This window comes from Peromyscus maniculatus, chromosome 19 (assembly GCF_049852395.1).
Source record: "Peromyscus maniculatus bairdii isolate BWxNUB_F1_BW_parent chromosome 19, HU_Pman_BW_mat_3.1, whole genome shotgun sequence".
In the NCBI taxonomy this organism is placed as follows: Eukaryota; Metazoa; Chordata; class Mammalia; order Rodentia; family Cricetidae; genus Peromyscus; species Peromyscus maniculatus.
Genome location: NC_134870.1, coordinates 47,341,813 through 47,367,935, shown reverse-complemented (window position 1 = coordinate 47,367,935; position 26,123 = coordinate 47,341,813). Strand labels below are relative to the sequence as shown.

The following is a 26,123-nucleotide window of genomic DNA, read 5'->3' as shown; positions in this document are numbered from 1 at the left end:
TTTAAGACAGAAGCTTCATTTGAAGCTCCACCTTCAGTTTTACACTTTCAGTATCCAATATATTTTATGCACTTATGCAGAACCAAAAGGACTGATAAAACAGAATCAGAACTAGAAAGACACTTAGCTTTCTATCTTCTTCTATAACTCACGTTCATCACCTGCATTGTCTTTCTTCATCTAATATTGAGACTTTCGTGGTCTCTTTTTCATGTGTTCTGTACCCACATGTACATTTGTTTACACATTCACATAGATTATTGGCTACATTCCACATATGAGAGAGAACGTGTGGTTTTTTTTTTCTTTCTGAGATTGTGTGACCTTGCTTAATATTATACATCCTAAGTCCATCCATGTTCCTACAATTTTTTTTTCCAGAGCTGAGGACCAAACCTGGGGCCTTGTGCTTGCTAGGCAAGTGCTCTACCACTGAGCTAAATCCCCAACCATGTTCCTACAATTTTTTTAAACTCCATTTTCAATTAGAATTGAGTAGTATTTCAATACACACATGCATACACACACACACACACACACACACACACACACACACACACATATACTAAATTTTCATGATCCATTCGTCCATTAATGGACAATGAGGTTGATTCCAATTATTTGCTACAGTAGATGAAGCAGCAATGAACATGGGGAAGCCAATGTCTCTGTGCTAGGCTCTGGAGTTGTCTGGACATATGCCCAGGAGTGAGATAGCTGGGTCCTTGTAGTAATTCTATTTCTATTTTGGGGGAAGGGAATCTTCAAACTGATTTCCACAATGGCTGTATTAATTTGTACCCCCACCAACAATGAATCAAGGTTTTCTTCCAACTACTGTACAATCAAATCAAGCACAGTGTATACAATATAGCATCAGTCAGTCAATAAGGAGGTCTCATGTGTAGGACAGAGGCAGATGATGTTGCTGAAGATTTGGAGGCACTTTGACCTTGTGCTGATAGGAAACTCATTACTTTTCTTCCTTCAGGCCTCTGGAAACCTAAATTCTTTTCTAACATCAAAGAAGAATTCCAACTCTTAGTTATTCCAGTTATTGAAATAACTTTGGTAGAAAAATGTGAACTCATCTTTTTGGAGGTAGAAACTTCAAATAGTTTAGAATATTGGTCCAATGTTGACCTTTACTTAGCATTGGTCTGATCCACTGAGCATCTGTCACAAGTTCAAGGGTAGAGTTCAAAGAATGAGTTTGGAAATTTGAGTAGAGGTGTGGTTGTGATGTGTGACCAAATGGTTACCTAATTCACAGAACGTGGCAGGGTGTATATCTATTAGTCAATATGACTATACATTAACTGGCTTCACAGGCCAGTATGGTTATTCACAGTCTGATGATACATTTTGGAAGGTGCCTATGATTTTTAAAGAAGAAAACTGGAGGCTCTATAATAATTTGCCCGTGCCCAGGATTCATGGTCAAAGTAACCCAGAAACACTTATCAGTCCATTCGTGTTTTCAATTACAGCCAGTTTTCTGAAGGGGAAAATGGAAACACTTTGAGAGAGGAGGAAGAAAGTGGAGCAGTGTCACTGGAGAGCTTAATTTTAAGACGTTTGTGTTGTTTGTTTTTGTTTTTTGTTTTGTTTTGTTGTTGTTTTTTGAGACAGGGTTCCTCTGTGTAGCTTTGAAACCTGTCCTGGAACTCACTCTCTAGCCCAGGCTGGCCTCGAACTCACAGAAATCCACCTGCCTCTCCCTCCCCAAGTGCTGGGATTAAAGGATGTGCCACTGCTGCCCAGCTAATTCTAAGACTTAAAGAAAAGTTTGTAAGAATCAAAGTTGAGAAATATTACTGGAGGCTGATCACTTTTGAACACTTGACATTAAATAAGAAAGTCTGGTGAACACAACCTTGACCGTGGAAGAGTGTATTGTAGCCACAGAAGCAACTTCCATGAAGCCTTTAAAACAACAAGACATTTGAAATCACTAGAAAGATTTCTGAACCAGAATTTCCAACCCAGGTAACATTGTATAGTAGGACATTTAATCACTCAAGATTTCTGCCTAGAGATGAAACAGACCCCATGTTTCCTGCCTGCATTGAGAGGAAAAGGGCAGAGTGGCAAAAGGTCCTAGGGCCAAAGGGTAGTTCCAAACCACTAGCACATATCTGGTTCCATGAGAACAGAAGACACAATACAAAAACCTTCCTCACTTCAGCACTCTTTACAATTTTAAGACTTTAAATTAATTTCTTATTTACTTAATGTTTTTAATGCGGGGCCACGAGCCCTGCTTGCCTTGAACTCACCACATTTGGCTTGTGTGTGGTGCTGAGGATTGAGTTCCAGAGCCTTGTGCATGCCATACCAGGCAAGCACTGTACCAACTGAAGTACATCTCAGCCCTTCATTCCAACACTCCTCAAAAAATGCAAAACAAACGATGCCACATGCTGTGGTTTTAATAAGTGTTCCTTAAAAAGTACGGTGCCCAGCTTAGGGCAGGATCATAGAGATGGTAAATCCTTAGGGACGAGGTCTAAAGGGATGCAATTAGGTCACAGGGGCCTATTCTCAAGGATATTGGGACCCTGACTCTTCCTACTTCTCTTTTTGTTTCCCAGGTACCAGAAGGTGAGCAGTTGCCTCTGGCATGCTCTCTCTCCACACTGCACTTCCTCTTAGCAACTTCCAAAACAATGGTACAACTGATCGGGGACCAAAATCTTCAATACTGTGAACCAAAATGAGCCTTTCCTCGTCTGTAAGTTGATTTGTCTAACTTACAGTTATTTTGTTAGAGTAATGGGAAGCTAGCATGCCACTTAAGCAATAAATTAAAATCTACTCCATATTTTAAAATATCTGCCCATTTTCTAAATGGTAAATGTTATTGTGAAGTGGGAAGGCATCTGATGTCATCCAGATGAGTTCCGCACAGGCTTCAGGTAGAATCCAGCTCTTAGACCTAGTGAGAGGAGGACCTGGTACTTAAACTTTTTAGAATTTCATATAATGCGGTTTGGTCAAATTCATCCTTATTCCATCCCCTCCAGCTCTTCTCCTGTTCCCCTTAACTGTTTCCTCTTAACTTTATGTTGTTTGTTTGTTTTGTTTTGTAAACCCCCCCTGAGTCTACTTAATGTTGCTAGTGTGCATGGGTATAGGGCCATCTACTAGACCATGGGCAGCCTCTCAGGGGCTGTATCCCTGAAGAAAACGGATCCTTTCCCAACAACCATCAATTGTCAGTAACTTCTCAACTACAGGTGGAACTTCCTGAGTCCTTCCCTGGTGCATGCTGGAGGTTTCTCTGGCTTGATCTTGTACAACTCTTCTGCATGCAGTCATGGCTGCTGTGAATTCATGTGTTCAAGTGCCCTGTCGTGTCCAGCAAATACTGTTTTTCTGTAGATGTCCACTACTTCTGACTCTTCCAATTTTTCTCTCACCTCTTCCACTATGATCCCTGACCTGAGCCCTGGGGAAAAGGGATGGAATATAGGCATCCCAGCCATAACTGAGCACTTTTAGTCTTGTATTCTCTGTATGTTGACCAGCTATGAGCCTCTGTATTAGTTGCTATCTATTGCAAAAAGAAGCTTCTCTGGTGAGGACTGAGAGATGTATTTATCTATGGTTATAAAGATAAGAACTTAAGGGAAAGTTTATTATTATGTCCATCTAGAACAATAATAGTGTTAGGTTTCCCCCAAGGGCCTATGACCTAGACAGTCATAGGTTTTTGGCTCAGTTAACGGTACCAGGCATGCATTCCATCTTGTTCAATGCCAACTTCTTAACACTATTTAGATAGTCACTCCTGCTTCAGTTGGAATTCTTGTGCTTGAATCTGATTCACATATTTGTATTTTGTCTTAATGTTACTGGGGGAAATGGGAAACTTGCCTACCACACACTAAACAAAATTTAAAAATCAAACCTCCATCACTTTTAAAAGATGAATCTGATCTTCAGGGAGTTCAACAACAACAACAACAGCAACAACACAACTCTCAGTGCTCCCTAGAAGATAAATACCCTGTTTTCTTGCCCTCCAGTGGGGGTGCTTGTAGGATTATAGAAGCCTGAATAATGCAAAACACATTTTGTTGATGGCAAAGAACACGTGCTGTGTTGGAGAGTGTGTTGAAGGAAAGTCCCATTAGGGGCCACAGGTGTGAATACAATATCTGTGGAGAAACAACTAATCAGAATGCAGAAAACAACTGACCATGAGGGCCCAACCCAAGTTGGTATACCTATAGTGCAACCCCTACATCTATGATGGCTCCGGTAATGTGTGGAAGAGGGAGCAGGAAGGCTGTAGGTACCAGAGGACCAGGATATCTCCTGTGGGACAGTGACTTCTATGCATAATAGATAGGAAAGCTGCCTCATGAAATCTCAACAATATAATTGCCTAAACAAGGCTTGTGTAACGACAACCCCAGATGACATGTGTCTTAGTCAGTGTTTCTATTGCTGTGAAGAGACACCATGACCACAGCAATTCTTTGTTTTGTTGTTGTTTTTTTTTTTTTTTTGAGACAGGGTTTCTTGGTGTGACCCTGACTTATCCTGGAACTCACTTTGTAGATCAGGCTGGCCTCAAACTCACAGAGATTTGTCTGTCTCTGCCTCCCGAAGACAGGGATTAAAGGCATGTGCCACCATGTCCAGCTTACCTCAGCAACTCTTATTTATTTATTGATTGGTTTTTTGAGAGAGGGTTTCTCTGTGTAGCTTTGCGACTTTCCTGGAACTCACTTTGGAGACCAGGCTGGCCTCGAACTCACAGAGATCCACCTGGCTCTGCCTCCTGAGTGCTGGGATTAAAGGCATGCGCCACCACCGCCCGGCACAACTCTTATAAAGGAAAAAATTGAATTGGGGTGGCTTATAGGTTCAGAAGTTTGGTCCATTATCATCATGGTGGGAGGCATGACGGCGTGCAGGCAGACATGGTGCTGGAGAAGGAGCTGAGAGTTCTACATCTGTATCACAGGCAGCAGGAGGAGGCAGCAAGAGATTCACTAGGCCTGACCTGAGCATCTGAAACCTGAAAGCCCACCCCCAGTGACACACATCCTCCAATGAGGCCACGCCTCCTAATAGTGCCACTTCCTGGTGACCAAACATTCAAATCTATGAACCTATGGGAGCTATTCTTATTCAAACCACCACAGCATGTCAATGTGGAATGAAAGAATTTCCCATCCATTGATGGAGAGTTACAAACAATCCATGGCTGCTGACAGAGGGAGAATCAGTCTTCTCCAGGGACAATCCTCTTTATAGGTTGTCTAATCCCAAGGGACCAGCCCTAAACACATGTCTAGATAAGCAACATGAAGTGACCTCAGTAAGTTGTGTGTACGTGCGTGTGTGCGTGCGTGTGTGATTGTGTAGATATGTATGTATGTATATATATTACCTATATGCATATGTATATGTAACAATAAACATTAAAAAAGAGGTTATGAATTTGAAAGGGAGTGGATAGACACAGGAGGAACTGGAGGGGCAGAAAGAAGAAGGAAAATTAGTCAAGTATAATATTCATGTATGAAATTCTCAAAAGATAAAAATTTAAATCTAAAAATAGCTCGTATTTAGAGAGAAAGAAATGTTTGAATTTAGAGCTATTTTTGGCGGCTGTATTTTGAAGTTTCCAGTTGCTTGATAACTATCTGAAACTGTAGGGGTTTCAACAATAAGTCATTATTATTATCTCTCGTAGTTCTATGAGCTAGATGCTTGTCCCTCATTGGGAAACAGTAACATGGAGCCCAGGGATGGAATCATTCAAAAACTCAACTGAACTGGATATGCAAAGGGCATTTGCGTTGGAAGATCTGGCTCTTTCGGTGGACTAGCTAGTAGGGCTGAAAGCCAGAGGGATATCCCAGTCTCCCTGTAAGATACTCCACTGAGTAGGCTAGCTGTGGAATCCTTATCTATAACATTGAGATCTGGATACGCTTGTCTGTGTGTGGTTTTTGGCGGCATGCAGGCAGACGTGGTGCTGGAGAAGGAGCCGATTGGAGCCTTATATCTTGCAAACCAAGGTTGAATCCACATGTTCTTCATAAGACAGCCCTGGAAGGCATGCCACGTCACCTGTGTCAGGTTCTATTTATCAAAGGTGAGCCGCAGACCAGCCTAGATTCCGGATGTGAACACCAGGAACCAGGTCACTAGGGCATTGTTGTAGATACATGAGACACAACAGTGAACAGAAGGGTAAACACCCACCTTGTTATGAGTCCTACATTCTAGCTGTAGAAACCAAAATGGAAAAAGTACAACCAGCCCTCTGTAGTCACATATTCTGTCTCCTCAGACGTGACTAATTGCAGGTCGAAATGCAGATTGGCCTACAGTGGATGTGTCCACACTAAACACATGGAGTCTTTCTGCATTTGTATGACAACTACTTACACAGCATTTCCCTGATACTAGGGATTGTAAATGACTAGAGATTTAGGGGTTTTTGTTGTTGTTGTTTTTGAGACAGGGTTTCTCTGTGTAGCTTTGGAGCCTTTCCTGGAACTCACTCTGTAGAACAGGCTGGCCTTGAACTCACAGAGATCTTCCTGCCTCTGCCTCCCGAGTGCTGGGATTAAAGGCGTGTGCCACCATTGCCCGGCTTTTTTTTTTTTTTTTTTTTTTTAATGACTGGAGATTTAAGTGCATACTTTACAACAGATTTTATAAGGGACTTAAGCCTCACTGGATTTTGATCTTAGAAACGGTCCGCAGAGGATGCTGAGGGACCACTGTATCTGAGTGGCATCGTTTCTCAATGTATAAGAGATACAAAGATAATGAAACAGAAAAGAGTAGATGGAGAGGGTGACTTGTTTTCCATAGGATGATCAGGGATGCCCCATTGAGAGGTGACTACTGTTCAGCTGAGCTTTGAAGGACAAAAAGAGGAAGTCCATGAGGATCTGGATGCAAAGCTAGCCTGCCGGAGGGAAGAGTCAGGCAGAGCCCCCGAGACTGGTTGCTGAGCCTGGCATATTCTAGAAACAAAAACAAGGCTACTGCTCTGTGGTCTGTCTGCTGTAGGAGGAGATAACTAATTGTCTCATACAGGTAATGAGTTTTCTGTCTACTTTTTTTAAAATCAGTTCTCATCATCAAGAACAGAATGGCCCTCAAAACAAGGACCCTGTCTCTTGTATTCACTACTCTACCCGAAAGTGTCTGCTTCATGTTAAATGCTGTGAGGGTTTGAAAGAAAATACTCCCCAAAGGGAGTGGCACTATTAGGAAGTATGGCTTTGTTGGAATGGGTTTGGTCTTGTGGGAGGAAGTGTGTTACCATGGAGGCAGGCTTTGAGTTCTCATATATGCTTAAGCCAAACTCAGTGTCTCAATTCATTTCTTGTTGCTTGCATATCAAGATGTAAAACTCTCAGCTCTTTCTCCAGCACCATGTCTGTCTGCACACCCTCCATGATGATAATGGACTGAACTCTAAGCTGCCCCTCAATTAAACGTTTTCCTTTATAAGAGTTGCCATGGTCATGTGTGGAGGCCAACAGAGGTTTCCTAGTGAGATCTGAGCTTGCTTTACCCAGCAGGACTGCATTAGAGGATTACTTGACCATGTGTGTAGTTACCAGGTGATGGGAAGGTTCTGCACTTGGCTGTGCTTGGGGGAGATCTTTTGCTCCACCCCTTAGCATTTCTATAAAAGGCCCTTTAGAAGATACAGGAGGGGCTGGTAGATAATGATTCAGGCCCTCCCAAGGCTATCTTGTGTTTCTGTTTTTCTCCCCTCTATCTTTCTACCGAATATCTTTTATCTCTCTCTCCTCAAGAATACCCTGGGGAAAAAGTGAGGGTGGGTCTCCCACAGTCATGGTGTGTCTTCATAGCAATAGAAACCCTAACTAAGACAGATGCTCAATAAATATTTGCCAAGTGAATCAGTCATTGGGTCGCTGTTTAAGACTGGTGCCCAACCACACTCCTGTAGAATTTTCACTGACCGAAGACGTTAGAACACTGGAATTTTCCCACTCCACAAAGGGGGGAAGGAGGGAATGGAAAAGAAATACATAATAGAAAATTTCTCCTCACAACTGAAAAAGAAAGCCACTGGCTCATGCCACGTCTCACTTTCCTAGTTGAGTGCAAGTGTCCCTAAACAGAATGGAGGTGTCCAAGACTCCCAGATGGTCTAGCACATGAGCCACTATTTATGACATACAGATACAAGGCAGAGTTGCAGAGTCTGGAAACATCCAAACCATCTCTTCCTTCCCTTGTTTTGGGATGGTGCCATCAGTCATCGGACTGGCCTCCCCCCTCCCCGCCCCCCACCATCTTTTGGCAGGTTCTGTTTCTCTCCTGTGAGTACTTGACAGTGTGGCCCACCATTGCCCTTGTCATAGTGTCCTGAAGCAGCTAATGGTTATTTATCCTTAGAGTCTTTTCTGCCTATCACACTCTGTGTTACTTCGGTTGCACGCGTTTAATTGCTTGTTTTTACTTTATTTCCTTTTCACACCATCATCTTCCTTTTGGACAAACTCTATTAGTATTTTCTCATCCCGCAGTTCTTTCGTCTATGCACTACTATTTATCTTGAAACACTTAACCACAAGAATTAAGTTAGCCCAGAAGAAATATGCGGGGAGGGTGGCAGACGGGTTGTGGATTATCAGCTAGCTACAGGTTTACTTTGCATTTTTGCTCCGTTTTAAAAAGGAGAATCTTCACGTGAGGCAAATTGTGCCCAACCTCCCCTTTCTTCTCCTCTCTGTTCCTTCCCTTTCTTTCCCCCTCCTTTCAACAGGTTTTTTTTGGGGGGGTTCATTTTATGGACCAGGTCATATTCTGGGTGACGGAGCTATAGAAACAAACAAGCAGCATGCTTGCTGTAAGTGAACTTGCAATCGTGTTGGAGAGCAGGTCCACATATATTTCCCAAGCATACATCCGTAGACTGTTGTGTTTCATAACCAGGTACTTGCTACTAAGTACTGTCATGATGTCAATGAGTGGGAGAGAGAAAGGACTGGCCCTTCATTCCTGTTCTCCTGTCTCGGGTCATGCAGAAGCCACCTCCCCTCCCCCACATCTGCACAACTTTTTAGAACTGGCCTTAGCCTGGGGTAGGAGAACTGGGCTCCAGTCCAAGCCCTTAGCTTTGTGTTGGAATGTGACGCTGTTAATGGAGCCCAGAATGAAAGTACCCAAGCTGCAGGAAGGACAGGGCCAGCTAGAGCAATGGCACTTCTTTTTGCTTTGACACAATCTAAGCAGTGGGAAGGGGGAGATGGCATGTGAGTTTTATGTGAACTAATTGCAAAAAACTGAAAACTTTTCCGAGGATGGAGTAATTATTACAATCTATTCGTCTAAGAAGACAGGGCCTTTGCCTTCTTTCTGTAGGGCTGTATGCTTTGCATTAGTTTCTACTTAAAAAAAAAAATTCCAGATGGAGTCAGCACATTTCTCTGCGTGTTAAGGTCATAGATTAATTAAAATCAGAATTCAAATTTCATTTTTATTGTAAGCAAATAAATGAGCTAAAAATTAATCTTACTCTATATCAGCTGGTAGGTAATAGTCTGTCTACCAAGACAGACTATCACAAGGAGATATCACAAGGAGAGTAGCTGGAATGCTTGGTGTTACAAAATTTAAAATTATAAAAGCAGATCTGTAGTAGATAGCACAAAGCAGCTCCCACTGAGAGCTGCTGGATATCATCCTGGCTTCTGATTGTCTTGGCTTCTCTGATGCACCCCAGATGTTGCCTAGTGTTTATTTATTTTTTTGCCTTTGGGTGTTCAAGGGATTGGTTGTGGTGTCCCTTCAGTAAACAGGTCTTCCTGTTGGAACTAGAAGTTTCCCTTGCGTGAACCCCATTGGGAGAAGCTTGTAAGGCTGGTCTTGGCCGTCAGAACCCTGACTGGTGGTATGCTGTGGAATGGTCTGTATGTACCACCGCCATGTTGGGAAGCTGAAGTGGGCAGAGCCAGCAGCCACAGTGCTGTTTCAGTCTTAGAATTCTGCAGTTTAAAGCGATAGGCTCAAGGTAATATAAAAAAATAAGCCATGTAAAGATGGCTACCACACAGAGAATCTGGATTATGTTCTCTTTGATATTCATAAGTGAAAAAAAAAACATTTGATTGCAAAAGCTGTTGAATTATGCCAAAATGTATATTTTAAAGGTACCTTGACTTCAAAATTTGGATGTAAGGATATGTTGCTTTGGAAAGGAGGCTCTGCCTTTGTTTCCACAGAAAGCCAGAGGCTATGGATTTGTTCCAGATTAAGATACATCAGGTTTGACCAGCCAAGACCCCCTGAAAGGTCTCCAATGACACCATGGCCCAGATGATCCAACATCCAGAACTGTTTCAAGACAACTGGCTCAAACGATACACCCTCACGGACTACTCCATGATCCTTAAATTTTCTTTGTGTCCCCATAAGATACAGTGCCCCCCTCCAGCAGGAAGTAGTAAGAGAAGCTACGCCCAAATTCCCAAATATACCAAGCTGGCTTTGGAGATGTTTAAAAGTTAAAACCTTCCTCTTTAAAAAAAAAAAAAGAAAGAAAGAAAGAAAAGGGGAAGTGCTGTGGGATGGTCTGTATGTTAAATTGCTCTGATTTGTCAATAAATAAAACACTGATTGGCCAGTGGCCAGGCAGGAAGTATAGGCGGGACTAACAGAGAAGAGAATTGGAACAGGAAGGCAGAGAGAGACCCTGCCAGCTGCTGCCATGACAAGCAGCAGGTGAAGATGCTGGTAAGCCATGAGCCACGTGGCTTAGGTATAGATTTATGGAAACGGATTAATTTAAGCTATAAGAACAGCTAGCAAGAAGCCTGCCATGGCCATACAGTTTGTAAGCAATATAAGTCTCTTGGTTGGGTCTGAGTGGCTGTGGGACTGGCGGGTGACAAAGATTTGTCCTGACTGTGGGCAAGGCAGGAAAACTCTAGCTATAGTGGTGGAATAAGGGTATGGTAGGCTGAGAAGAGTCAGGCTGACCTGAGACTCTTCATACGAATTCTACTGCTTGGATAGATGACTTACTTTCTCTAGATCTCACTTTCCTCATTTTGGGGGTGGGAAGTGGGGACAGGAGAAGCATTTACTATCTAGAACCACTGAGGAATTTTAAAAGATCATTGTATTGTGACTAGTATGCCAGACACATAGTAAGGTTTGATTGCTCTGAATTATTAACTATCATCATTACATTATTGACCAAAGAATTGCTTTTAACAAATTGGGGATGTGGCCGTCCCTTACTTCATCAGTTCTCAGCATTTAAAGCCAACCCATAGTATATAGAACATTAATGTCACATGCTGGAGGAAGTTACTAATGCCACATGAGATGTGACCTATGCCATCCTCTCAGTAGTCAATCTTATTCAGGCTAATTTATTCATGTCAGAAGTTAAGGTGATGCCTTTAGGCTAGAGGCATGGATATATTTAACTTGTTAAATCTCAGCCCTAATCTCTCATCTTCTGCCCCCCCCCCCCCCCCCCCCCCGGGTTCCCCCCCCCAAGCTCCCCTGGACAGAATGTCTTTTTTAACAGAAAAGCTTTAGCTTAATTAGTAAAAGAGTTATTTGAATTAAGAGTTAATCAGTTTTAACTCTTATGGAGATTTATAGTGGCTTTGCTCTGCTTGGGACTGTCCTGATTTAGTCCTGTCTCTCTGGCATACTTATAAGTTCCATTTCATTCCCTAAACATGACTCTGTAAAATGTAGTGGGAGATGAGGCAGTGTCTTAATACATAGTCCAGGCTGGCCTCAAACCTACGAACTTCTTGCTTTAGCCTTCCCAGAACCCAGATTACAGATGTGTGTTACCACACTCATCTTTAACCTACAGTGTCGACCACACCAAATATTTCAAATGGCCATCCAATTAGCCAGGCTGCTCTGCTGACCAGTGGCTGCTTTCTGTCAGTCACTGTGTTTCCAACATTTTTGTTAAATGACTTGAAAGTTGCCAGCAAGTCGAGGTGAAAACAAATACATTCAGTCATCACAGTTGCTGGGCAACAGCCCAAGCTCACCCTCCACTGAGAGATAACCAGAGCATGTCCTTAAGCACAGAGCTGGTGGATCTCAATCCAATCAGAAGTTTGGATCAATCTTATTATTTATCTTGACTTTATTAAACACAGAGCGAGTGAGTTTTGTTACTCACTGAGGCACACTCTGTGTATATGTATGTGTAAACAACCTGGCTTCCTTCAAGTGATGCTTTCCTGGACCGTTTTGCTTTAGGGAGGAAGAATGTAAGGCTGCTTCTCCTAATTCCCAGGCTCTGGCTTTCAGTTTAATCACTTGGGGCGCTTACTTCTTAGAGGCTCAGCTACCTAAAGACTACTAAATGTCCGAGGGGTAAGCTCTGCCGTGAGAAAACCATAGCATATGCCAGCGAACACAGTGAGATCAGCTCAGGACCCTTCCCTACGTCTGTATTACCTCCCTTTTGTGTCATTTTATCGACAGGAGCTCTAAAAATGTTCTTTCTCTACATTGATCTTAGTGGTCAGGTACCTGTTTGTATAGATTGAACAAATTCGTTGAACATTTCAATACACAAGTTAAATTTCAATTTTAACAATTTTTTTTAAAAAAGCTCCCACTGTCTTCTGTCAAAACTGTGTGTACCGTTAGTAAAGTAATAGATGAACTAAAACACAACACGTACCGAATTTTTAATCTCATTTTGTCTCTGTTCTGCGGATAAATGTCTCATTATCTCTGCTTTAAATATTTGATGATAAAACTTCAGTGATGACAAAGGAGTTCTTGATTGGGACTTTCTCCCTGTCCTTTCTCCCGTCCTTCTTTTAGTTCACACAGTAAAGTGTATGACTCTTTCCCACGGAATCCTCGGGAATATCTGCTGACAATATCCCAGGCCTCATAAGTCCTGGTTTATCAACAGCGTGGGTCTTTACTTCTTGACTCCTGGTTGGTTGTGCAGGTCTTTCAGAGCTAAGTTGAGGGGTGGGTTCAAAGGGCTCCAGGAGAGTAGGTAGGGTATTAACACACAACATGCTCTATACAGATTAGAACCTTTGGTTTTAGCGAAGAACTTACTAACATCAGAGATTCTTTATTTTACTTTGTTTCTGCCCATAGGAGGCCTGTTAATGATGCGCAGCCAGCCCTGATTGGGTTGACTAAGTGTAGGTAGTTTGGGGACCGAGATTTTCACAAAATTAAAGAAAAAGGAAATAAGGCAGTGAGAGCAAATTGAACTGGGTGCTTCTGATATGTCAGGTGTCCCTGTGAGGGACCTCTCACTGTGACAATAAGAAACAAAGACTTGTCTTAGTGCCAGGGATGGGCTACTTGTCTCTGCATTGTTGGGGTGGGGAATGTTTTTTGAAATGTTAAGTGTCAATTTTTTTTTTTAAATTAGAAAATCTAGTTTAAGGGAAAAAGTGTCAATCATTTTGACAACGGGAGTCAGTTTATTAGTCATGGAAAGATTATTTTTTTTTATTTTGTATTAGTGGCAAATGCACATTCAAAAATAGGAAATGACTTTCAGGCTCCCTTGGCTTCACGGGTATGTAGTTCATAGGCCACAAAGTTCACCCTTTTCAGTGTGCACTTCGTGGGTGGGGAAATGGCCCAGTGGGATAAGAACAGTTGCCTTTCTTTTAGAAGACCCAAGCTTATTTCCTAGCACCCATGCCTAGTGGCTAATAACTGCCTTGAACTCTAGCTCCAGGGAGCCCAACACCCTCTTCTGAGGCCCCAACAGTGCCTGCACACTTCCCCCAGACACTCACATGCACACACAGAGATGTACACATGAGTAAAAGTTAAAATAAATAGTAAAAAGGAAAGTGCTGTGTGTGGTGGTGCAGGCCTTTAATCCTAGCATTAGGGAGGCAGAGGCAGGCTCTGTGAGTTTGAGGCCAGCCTGATAGTGAGTTCCAGGACAGGTAGGGTGATGTAGACACATCCTGTCTCAAAAACAAACACACACACACACACACACACACATACACACACACACACACACCCAAAAGGTAAAGCATATATCTCTATGGTTTTGTAACACTAAACAGAATTGTGCAAGTATCATCACTACCCAACTCCGGAGCATGTTCATCATCCCCTCTCTGTAAACAGACAAAACCAAAAAGCAAACCCTCAGCACTCTAGAAACCCAAACTCTGTATCTATTGGTCATCAGCTCCATTGTCTCTTCCTCCATCCTCCGGGACTATCGTCGGCATTCTGTCTACAGATTTGCCTACTTTGATCATGTTATTTAAATGGAGTCACGGGGCATCTTGGAACTAGTCTTTTTCATCTATGTCCCAGCGTGGCAACAGTATTTCACTCTTTATTATGACCAAATCTAATAACATTAATCTTCCACATTTTACTTATTCATTCTTTAGTAGATTGTTATATAATGGCTATTTATCATAAATATTACATATATATACATTTGTATATGTAATTATATATTATATACAATTGTATACAATACATATTTATATACAATTGTATATGCACTATAAGCAACATTGTGGTGAATATTTATGTGCCAGTGGTGGCTCTGTTGTTAGCGTAAGTTTTCTCCCAGCTTTTTGGAGGAGTTATAAATGACCCATAGCCATAAGCAGGTATTTCCGTGGACACATGTAAATTTGCTGAGTCATATCATAATTCTACGTTCTAGTTTTTGAAGAACTTGCCAACTTGTTTCTTTCAAAGAGATTGTGTGATTTTACATTCTCAACAACAGTATGGAAGACTCAGTTTCTCTACACACCCACACTTGATAGTGCCTGTCTTCATTTGTAGCCATGTTAGTGGGCATGAAATTGTACCATTGTGGTTTAAGTTTTCCTTTTTTAATGACAAATGATTTTTAGTGCAGCATTCTATTGTACTGTGTATTTATATGTCTTGTCTGGTGAAAAAAAATCTGTTCAAATCTTTTGCTTACTTTTAAAAAGACTGATTTATTTTTTATTTTATTTGTGTGTGTATGTGCGTGAGTGCACATGCATGCCACATGTGTGTGTGGGTGCCTGTGAAGGCCAGAAGAGGGCATTAAATTCCCAAGTATTGGAGTTACAGGCAGTTGTGGGTCACCTGGCATGGGTGCTGGGAATAGAAGCCAGGTCTGGAAAAACAGCATGCCTTTCTTAACTGTTGAGCCATCTCACTGACTCTTCACTTTGTTCATTTTTTTTTTTTTCCTGACTCAGAGTTCTTCTGTGTAGCCCTGGCTGTCCTGTAACTTGCTCTGTGGACCAGGATGGCCTTGAACTCAGAGATCTGTCTGCCTCTGCCTCCCAAGTGCTGGGATCAAAGGTGTGTGCCACCACTGCCCAATTTGCTCTGCTCATTTTAATTGTGCCACCTTTTCACTGTTGAGTAGTAAGAATTCTTAATACCAGACCATTATCAGATACCTGCTTCGTAAATATTTTCTTCTGCTCTGTGTGTTTTCTCTCACTTTTATGCTGGTCTACTGCATTTGATTTATTATTGCTGCACTAATACTTTTGTTTCCATATACTAGATTTTAATTACCTCCTTCCTGTAGGAGGGCTGCATATTTTAGCCCAGTTCTGCTGCTTCAGGAAAGAGGGAGTTACAGACGGGAGGAGCAGGGTCACAGGGGACCTGGGAGAGCACGGGCTTTAGAGCCTTCATCTAGAGTCCAGCTCCTCTCTTAGCCTTGCCACGCCCACTCCCCAGCTTCTAATCTGGAAGATGGAGCGACAGCAGTCTCCATTTCATAAAGTCATGTTTGGATTAGCTCTCGGGGGAGGAAGACTTTGGCCACCGGAGACTGCTCAGAAGTGTTAAGTTGCTGTCGTTTTTATTAAGAGATAGTGGAACTGGGTCTAATGAGAATTCCTAACAGCTAAGTTGCCACTCTGTTTCTCAGTGTGTTCTGATTGGCTGCTCAAATAAAAGTCCATGGTTGTCTACCAGCCAACTTGATAGGCACAAAGCAACTATGACTTTATTTCCTTTGATCTCAATGATTAACAACTCTTTGGGGTCCAAGGAATCACAGATTAAAAAGAATCTGTCATTTGTGGTGTAAATGAACATTTTATCAGCATGTTCTTGCTCTCATTAATTAGTAGCTATTTATATAGTTACATGGAAAAAGAATAGACAAAACACCCTCTTTATCAGTTAGCTATGGACTATAAGAAAGGTCACTTAAAAAAAAGAAATAAAAAGAAAAGAAAGGTCACTTGATATGCAGTTAAATATTTACCGTGCTTTGCAGCATTATCTCAGAACTTCCATTTGGGTAAAGAAGCATGTGAGGGCCAGTCTCTTATTGTTATTGTTATTATTATACTTAAATTTTTATTATTATCTTATTTTATGTGCATGGTATTTTGCTTGCATGTATGTCTGTGCACCATGTCCATGCAATACCCACAGAGGCCAGAAGAGGACATTGGGTCCCCTGGGACTGGAGTTCTAGATGGTTATGAGGCACCAAGTGGGTTTTGTAAATTGAATCTGGGACCTCTGGAAGATTAGCTGGTGCTCTTAGCTGCTGCTTTATTATTATATTATCACTCTAGCTCTGTTTTATTACTGTAAACTGGATACGGTGAAAGTTCAAAGTCAAACGGTCTTAGTTCCACCCATTCCTGTAGTCAAGTGCTGTAGTAAATGAGGAGGTATCATTCAGTAGAGATGCACTTGACAGTATAGATCTATAGCTATAGCTATATAAATTATACAATGTAATTTTATGAAATTTTTATTTAAACAACTCAGTATTAAATTTTACTTCAGGAAAAGTCTGATGACCATCTCCAGGACCAAAATGGTAGAAGGAGAGAACAAATTCCTACAAGTTGTCCTCTGACCTCCAGATGCATGCCACACACAGTGCATGCCCTCTTCCCCACAAAAGAAAAAAAGAGAAAAAAACCCAACCCTGTCATTTCTTGGGTTTTTGGATAAGATCACTCATTAAAAAGCTTGAGTCTTGAGCTAGACAGACAGTTCAACCGTTAGAGTCTAGGCTTGCAACCCTAAAGACAAAACAGTAAAGCTCTTAATTGATAATAACCATTCAATTGTATTTCTAGGTGCTGATGAGCTATCAATTAAAGATGGGAAATATAGTGAATTTATATTTCTCAGTGCTGAAGATACTTAAACATCTTTTGGGAAAAAATCGGAATGACCCTGGGAATTAGCCTCTGCTGTGAGATGCTCACTAAGTGAAGCCAAAGGGTCTTTTTTTTTTTTTTTTTTTCTAATCTTAGCTTCCAATCTTTAAATCCAGGAGACTTGGAGGGAACAGAAAATATGCTGTGGGTTGAATTTGGATATTTAGGCTAATAGTGTGATTTTCAAAGTGGACACATGCAACTTTGTGACACAATCAGAAACACATATGACTTCTGGTTGGTGTCCGTGTTGGTCACAGAGACTGGAAGTCAGGACCTGGGTCTTCTCTTTTCTTTCATTCGTTCTTTCTTTTCTTTTCTTTTTTTTCTTTTTCTTTTGGTTTTTCGAGATAGGGTTTCTCTGTATAGCTTTGCGCCTTTCCTGGAACTCACTTGGTAGCCCAGGCTGGCCTCAAACTCACAGACATCTGCCTGGCTCTGCCTCCCAAGTGCTGGGATTAAAGGCGTGCGCCACCACCGCCGCCGCCGCTGCCACTGCCACCGCCGCTGCCACTATCACCCGGCCAGGACCTGGGTCTTTTAGCCATCTAGTTAATTCAAGGAATGGCTGCTTTCAACAGACTTTCTTTTATGAGCAGGTGTATGCTAGAGAGGAAAGGGTGTGTTCTTAATCCCCTCCACCAGGAACTCTAGGGGGGAAAATGTTCCTTTGTTTCTGTGTGAATTCCCAATTTTTCACTACCTTAAAATTACAACAGCCAACTTTAGAATGTTTGTGTCAAATATTTGTTATATAAACAAATACACAAGAGCACACACACACACACACTCACTCACACACAATATTTCATGTTTACTATTGTACATATTTCTGAATCCCACCTCCCCCTCCTGGGACTCTCTGCAGACAAAGGACAAGGGGAGTGGCCCATGCCTTTAATCCTAGCTCTCATGAGACAGAGGGAGTTCAAGGACAGCCTGGTCTGTACTGTGAGTTCTATCCAGAGTTACATAGTGTGACCCTGTCTCAAAGTAACAATGACAAAAACCACAATAGCAACAACAAAACCAATAAATGAATTCTCCACAATCCCGATCATCATCCCTACTTTACTGTTGGAAAAATGAGACACACACACAAATGGATAGTTCATAAGTTAGAAAGTTGTACACCAAGCAGTGCTTCTCACACTAACACTCCCCAAAAGATGCCAGGGAGCTTTCTGTGACTGTTTAAAAACATTACTCATCACACTTCCTATTTCGTCACTTCCCAGAAGCACTCAGAACACATGCCACTCTGTCTTTTATAGGTAGATGGTCCCAGACATGCCATGCTTCAGCTTTGTGTTTCTTCCACTTCCTGTGATGGTGTTGAAGAGAAGTGTGTTCCATAGAAACCATACTTTCATAGTGTGTGTGTACATGAGCTGTGGGTATGTGCACATATTCGTGTGTGTGCATTTTGTGTCTGTACATGTCGGGGCCAGAGGGCACTCTCCAACGTCGTTCCTTGGGAGATGTCCTCCTTGGTTTTGAAACAGGGCCTCTCACTGGGACTTGGGGCTAACCAATTTAGAGAAACTGGCTTGCTCATTAACTCCATGGATCCTTCTGCCTCTGTCTTCCCAGCATTGGAGGACTACAGTTCATGCTGCTGCTATTATTATTATTATTATTATTATTATTATTATTATTATTACTATTACTACTACTACTACTACTACTACTACTACTACTACTACTACTGTTATTATTTGAGTGCTGGGAATCAAACTTAGGTCCTTGTATTTGAGTGGCAGGAACCTTTTTAAATGTTGACTATTTTCCTGGGATATGAATATGGTTTTGCTAATGAGAATTCCTGGAAGCAAGCTGTGTCTTCAGAGACTGGTTAGAACTACAGTGATGTGGAGAGGTTGGAATGTTGCCAGTCCAGGGCTCATTACCTTATCTCGACTAGCTTTAGCACCCTGGATGTCTTGTCCACCTCTGTGTTGGAAGTAACATCCTGTGCCTAGTAGATTAAAAACCTCGGGGGAATCTCAATAGCATCTGAGGCCGTAGAAAAACTTCCCTCATCTTGCTGTAACCACCTCTCTGATGTACCCATCAATGTGCATTAAACTTGCCTTTTGACCTTTGTTCTGTAAAAACTATAAAACTTCATGAAACGGCTTCAAAATTGGAACATGGCATTTGGTTTAACCTAAATCTGTGTTCCTGGGCTCTGGCCACTCAAAATGGCTCCAGAATAAACTCTTATGCCCTTTAAGGCAGTGATTCTCAACCTTCCTAATGCTGCAACCCTCTAATACAGCTCCTCATGCTGTGGTGACCCCCCCCCCCCAACCATAAAATTACTTTTGTTGCTACTTCATAACTGTAATTTTGATACTGTTATGAATTGTAATGTAAACATCTGATCTGCAGGACATCTGATATGTGACCCCCTGTGAAAGCGCCATGGGACCACAACAGGGTCATAACCCACAGGTTGAGAACCACTGCTTTAAGGTAAGCGCTGTGGGCTTTTTGTTTGATTTTTGTTTTTGTTTCCCTTGTCTAACTTACACTGGGGTTTTGGGAAGTAACCCCCTCAGGAGTTGAGGTGCCTCTGTCCACCTTAGTGGAAACTCATACAACTGCATAATCAGTTAGGGTCAGCAACCCCACAGTTCTCTTTAAAAACAGCATGGTGCCTATTTCTGAGTGTCCCTTCTGGGGCTCTAGAAGCTATCCTAGGTGACACAAACTAAATTAAGTTATCATTGAATTTTGAAAAATAGGAGGGATAATTTGGATCCAAGACAGGTGAAAGGCAATGAAGTTGGATAGATTGGGTCCATCCGTGCATTCGCTCCAGTAGCTGATTTCATTTTTATTGGTTTTATTTCCTCACGTAGCAGCACAGAAAACTTCCCTTCTTGTTCTGTCCCTTGCTTTCCTTATCTAATCAATGTAGGGAGTGACTGTAATCCGTCTAGTTTAGTGAAAGGCGCTCAAGTGTATGCAAGTATTCCCACACACAAGCGGACACAAGAGACAGTCATTTGTAGTGGGCTCGCTGTAAGCACTCACTCATCACGTGCACGCTTCCTGGCAGGCATCCCCATTTCTCACAGAGCTGCAGAGGAAGCAGTTCTAGAACTTTCAATTCAGTTCTCCTTGCCTGTTTTTGATTTTGAACATGAATGCTCAAATTGTCTCTCTCTCTCTCTCTCTCTCTCTCTCTCTCTCTCTCTCTCTCTCTCTCTCTCAACAGATTTCTCTGTGTAGCCCTGGTTGTCCTGGAACTCTCTTTGTATACCAGGCTGGCCTCAGAACTCAGAGGTCTGCCTGCCTCTGCCTCCCAAGTGCTGGGATTAAAGGCCTGCGCTACCATCATCTGACAAATTTGGCTTTCTTATACATATTCTGTTGTTGTTGTTGTTGCCAAAAAGATGAAATATTTGTAACAAGAGTCACTTCCAATCCAGCATGAATTCCTTATGGGGATTAATCCCCTCAGCTGGCCAAACCACATCTGTTCCTTAACCCAGCACTTAACAGTATGTAGCCAGGGTCAGGGTCTATTCATACCAAAAACTGAGATCAGCCTGGTGAATACAGTCAGCTGTAGTCAGAAGTGGACATAGCCTTCGAGGGTCTGGGGTTATGCAATTTTAAGCTTTTCTCTAAGAAACATCATGACTAAAACATCAGGTACAAAGGTGAGTATATTATTTTATTTACTTATATATTATTAGAATGAGAAAGAAATCAAATGATCAATTTGAAAAAGGTAACACATTCTGTAACATCTTCAAATCTAGAAAAATAATCCTTATTAATCACTGGACAGAGTCTCTGATATATATATATATATATGTATATATATATACACATGTATGTATATATATCATATTATAAATATATATGTATTTATAATTTTTGCCAGTAGTAATTTTTTCAAATTCAAATCCATTCTTGTAAATGCTAATCTGTGTAACACACGGATGTCACGGCTGTCTTTGTATTACTTTGAGGTTGGTTCCCCCCAGTAGGACTTCTGACACACTAATTCTTGCTAAGAGCTGACTTTCCAGCTTCTAGGGATTCTTCTTTCTTTCTCTGCTTTTGATCTGTAGGTGTGCTGGAACTACATAGAGATGCACTGCTGTGTCTGTTTTAACATGGCTATGGAGGGCAGGGCCATTAAAGTCAGGTTTCTATGCTTGTATGACAAACACTGTATCCACTGAGCCATCTCCACAGCCCATGTATCCCTAGTGTGCAATTACTGTAAAAAAAAGAAAGCAAGGGCTGGAGAGATGGCTCAGAGGTTAAGAACACTGACTGCTCTTCCAGAGGTCCTGAGTTCAATTCCCAGCAACCACATGGTGGCTCACAGTCATCTATAATGAGATCTGGTGCCCTCTCCTGGTCATACATGCTGTATACATAAAAAATAAATAAATCTTAAAAAAAATGAAAAGAATCTAACATGGGTTATTTAGTTCCGTCAGCTGAGTCTTGTCTATACAGTCACCCTGAGGTGACTGAGCAATAAGAGAATGGGGCCCATTGCTTGGAACCCGCACATCTAATGATGGGAAGGACTTTTTTCAAAGCCTAGCTTCTGGCTCCATGCACCTCAAACCCTTGTTTCTCTTCCACTACCCACACGACTCTGACTTGTGGCACCTGTAGGGGACGTTCATATTATGATGTTATCAGCGGTCCTGCATCCCTCTGCCGGTAAGCGGAATGAATGGGCTTAGTAAGTCATGAGGATGTTTCCGAAAGGCATTCCAACCCCGGATGGTCAGCAAAGTCTAATGTGCACACAGAGATAAAGGTGAATTACAGAGATAGATCCCACTAACTCCAGCTCAATGAGTCTCCAAACAGCGCTCCCTAGATCAGAATGTCAAAGATGTCCCTGGCTGTTTGACCGGAGGAGGTGAAGTGTGGCAGAGGGAAAGTGAGTGGAGAAATTCAGCGATCAAAACTGCGGTTAAACACACAGGAGTGTGTGAGCGCCTCACTAGAAAAGATCCAGGGGCTTTGGACGGTAAGTGGGGGAGAAGGTTAAGCTGTGTTGGCTTGGTCGAAAAAACAATCAATCAAACAACAAACCAACAGCCACACCCCAGTGCGATACATTCTGAAAACTGGCTGATACAGGACACGGTGCCCACAAATATAAGAAGACTGCTGACTTGGAGGCGCTGGAATTGGGGCCACAGGAATGTCCCCCCCCCAGAAGTTGTACAAAGCCTTTCAGAAGGTACATCTTGAATGATGAGCAGGGGTCTACGAGGCAGTCATAGGGGAAAGAAGGACATGCCGTGAATTTGAAAATCTGGTAACAGCATGGAGCACCGATACTGAGAACTTGTTATGTGCTTTGAGGTGCAGTGTGGAGGTGTTGGGGGAGAGACTCTCTCCGGGCACTGATAGCTGCTGAACATGTCCATCCATTCCTGCTCTGAGAATTCTGACTCTCCTTGGAAGAGGCCTTTGACCTCCTCATTCTGACCTCCACAGCCACACGCCCCTACACCCTGGTGCTCCTCACTCTCGCCCCCTTATGAATCTGCTTGCCCTTCACCCTCCCCTCTGAGGGTCTCCAGCAGCTCAGCCACTCTGGCCTCCTTCACAGGGACACTTGCCCCACACTCAGAAAACAAATGACCACCCTAACACAGTCTCGCTTCCTTTGCCTGCTCCCAAGTCCTCCCTGCTCCTGGAGGAGGGAGCGCTGATGTCCACATTTTCAAAAGTCCGATCCCCCTGAGGAGTCTACATTTCCCTCTTGTCTCAGCGACCCCTGTGGGTAGGAGTGAACCCCAGTCTGCTGAGTTCCTGCGGGTGAGGACTAAATGCTCCGGTCCTTTGGTCCTTAGCGTCTGGCTGAGCAAGAGAGAAGGCCTGGGAGAGGGGAGATCAAGAGAGAAAGAGGCGCGCATGCCCTCCCTCCCTCATTGGTGGCCGCTGCTAAGTGGAGAGGTGGGAGCTGAGTCAGGGTCACCTAGCAGAGTCAGCAAGAGCGTGATTGCCAGGCTGCCTTGCACTTCAAAGTCGGTCCGCAAACCAGAGCTCAGGGACAGCTGTCAGGCATGGCTGGTCCTCTCTCCTGCATTCCAGCACAGCTCTGCCTCGCTCTGGACCTGTTTACCATCACGAGCCTGGTGGGGGTCCCCAAAACCCACAGTGGACCTTCCACTGAGGTGCCAATGAGTAACTTTTCCCCTTGGTCTCACTGCCAACGGGCACAATGGCTCTCCCAACGCTACTTGATCCAACAACAATTCTTGATTTTTCTATTTGCTGAATGATTAATTTAATTAATTAACCAACATTTAATTATTAATTACATCAAATAAATTTAATAATGTTATTACAATTTAATTATTTTTTATAGAATTTTCTTTTTTACATTTATTTATTTATTTATTTATTTATTTATTTATTTATTTATTTATTTATTTATTATGTACATAGAAGAGGGTGCCAGATCTCATTACAGATGGTTGTGAGCCACCATGTGGGTGCTGGGAATTGAACTCAGGACCTCTGGAAGAGCAGTCGGTGCTCTTAACCTCTGAGCCATCTCTCCAGCCCCACAATTTAATTATTAAGTTGAATTAACCCAACTATTAATTTGCCAAAGCTTCCCTCAATCAAATGTACACAAGTTTACAGCAATCTGTATTTCTTTTTTTGTTTGTTTTTGTTTTTCGAGACAGGGTTTCTCTGTCTCGTTTTGGTGCCTGTCCTGGAACTCAATCAGTAGACCAGGCTGGCCTCAGACCCACAGAGATCCACCTAGCTCTGCCTCCTGAGTGCTGGGATTAAAGGCGTGCGCCACCATCGCTCAGCTGCAATTTGTGTTTCTTAAAGGTTGTCCAATGTCCTGTGTATTTTAGCAGATGATGTTTTTGTGATTTTGAATGTAATAATACTGTACATATTATGCATTTTCAAATGGGGATCATCTTGAAGGAAGTTAAGGAAGTGCTCAGTAGCTTTTATAGCTCCTTGGAAAACCTGAATTAGAAGGGTAATTTAATGTCTTAGCCTGAAAAAGACTGATAAATACTGAAATGTTAAAGGAGTCCCTTAAAATTGGAAACAAGGGGGCTGGAGAGATGGCTCAGCAGTTAAGGTCACTGGCTGCTCCTCCAGAGGTCCTGAGTTTGATTCCCAGTACCCACAAGGTAGGTGGCTTACAACCATCTATAGTGGGATCTGATACCCTCTTCTGGCATACATGCAGGTAGAACACTCATATACATCAAATAAATCTAAAAAAAAAAAACAAAAACAAGAATATCTGGAATTGCTTCCTATATGCAACATTCTAATACTTTCTTACTTGTATAATTATTAGAAAAAAATAAAGATCGGAAGGGTAAAAACAGGTGGGGCGATAGCTCAGCATGTCAGAACACTTGAAGACCCGAGTTTCAATCCCAGCACTCATATAAAAAGCTCAGTACTGTGTGGGGCAGAGACAGGAAGGTTGCTGGGCCTTGCTGGGTACCAGCCTCATTTCAGGTTCAGAGAGAGACCTTGCCTCAAGGGAATAAAGTGGATAAGGAGGGAGCAAGGCATCCAATGTCCTTCTTAGGACAGTGCACAAATGCACATCTGCACACACATGTATAATACACCAGACCACACACATGCGCGCGCGCGCGCGCGCACACACACACACACACACACACACACACACACACACGGTAAAAACAAAAATATTAATATTTCTAATCATACTATCATCTACAGAGGAACATTTTAAAGCTTATAAATGATCAAAACTAATAAAAGGATGTTGAATAAAAGATCAATCTAGAGATTGCCCAAATACATGTGAACACAGATGCACTCACGTACACACACACATACACGTGTAAAAATCCCCTCAGTCAATTTATGAACCTAAATACATTTCTATATATTAACAAAGTAACTGCAATAACTGTCTTTACAATAGCAACACAGGAACCAAGTACCTAGGAATGAGTATAATAAATGATTTATATGATCTTTGTGTAAAATGATCTAACATTTTGAGTTATTACAGATGATCTAAGCAAATGGAGAGATACATGGTGTCTATAAATACAGATATTTATGCTGTAAAGATGTCAAATTTCTTTAAATTGAACAATTGGATCAATGTCATTTCAATTAAAAATAAAAGTCAGTCCTAAGACTCATAAGAGTAACTATGCCCTCCAATTAGGTAAGTAGTCTTGTTTTACCTGTTTTTTTTTTTTTTTACTATAATGTGATTAAAAATTAGTAACATAATATATGACAGACTGATTTTGCATATTAAGCAGAAGAGGAAGGCTAATCAATAAATAATGTAGAACAATTCAGTATCTAAATAAAAATTCTAATGCTGTTGATTAACATTAAGAAACAAAGATAAATTCCAAATGTAAGAGGACCCTAACTTAAAAGGAAATGTTAATCAACCAAATTCTTGTAAGGTCTTCATTGTAGAGAACCACAACCAATCACAATGTAGACTCGTGGGGCTCAGTTCCAGGGGATACATCTACCAAACACCCCATCACCGAAGGCTCGGGCAGCATTTCGGAACAGAGACCAAAAGACTGTAAAAGCCAGAGGGTCAGGGAGTTGGCTGTGAGACTATGTCTCCTCGTAATGTCAGAAGCTACACCTGTAAAGTGTCACCAGCAAGACTGCCTAAACATGAGCTGAATAAGAACGATACCAATAGACACGCTAAAGTGGATGGTGGAAAGCCCACGGGGCCTCACCCCCATACAAAGAACTACAGACAACGGAGGAACACAGAGAGTGGGAGAAAGTTTTCCCTAGTGACAAGTTCCCAATCAGTTACACAATACCAAATGGTCAGCCCTGAAAACATACATACAAGGATCATTATGCAGACTGAGGTTATTTTTTAGGAATATATGTGTATATACATCATATATGCATGTGATAACAATTAATCAA

At 42.0% G+C, this 26,123-nt stretch overlaps 1 protein-coding gene and 1 long non-coding RNA gene across 4 annotated transcripts in view; one reads left to right on the top strand and one right to left on the bottom strand.

Moving 5' to 3' along the window:
* The window catches only part of LOC107399619 (uncharacterized), a 51,494-nt gene that overhangs the window by 1,423 nt on the left and 23,948 nt on the right, over positions 1 to 26,123 (top strand). For both annotated transcript variants that reach the window (XR_013046104.1, XR_013046105.1), the window contains exons 2-3: positions 2,595 to 2,734; positions 19,572 to 19,655. This is a non-coding gene — a long non-coding RNA (uncharacterized LOC107399619). The remainder of the gene's footprint in view (positions 1 to 2,594; positions 2,735 to 19,571; positions 19,656 to 26,123) is intronic.
* Positions 1 to 26,123, bottom strand: part of Gramd2b (GRAM domain containing 2B) — a 111,306-nt gene that overhangs the window by 74,115 nt on the left and 11,068 nt on the right. The gene's annotated exons all lie outside the window — the stretch shown is intronic.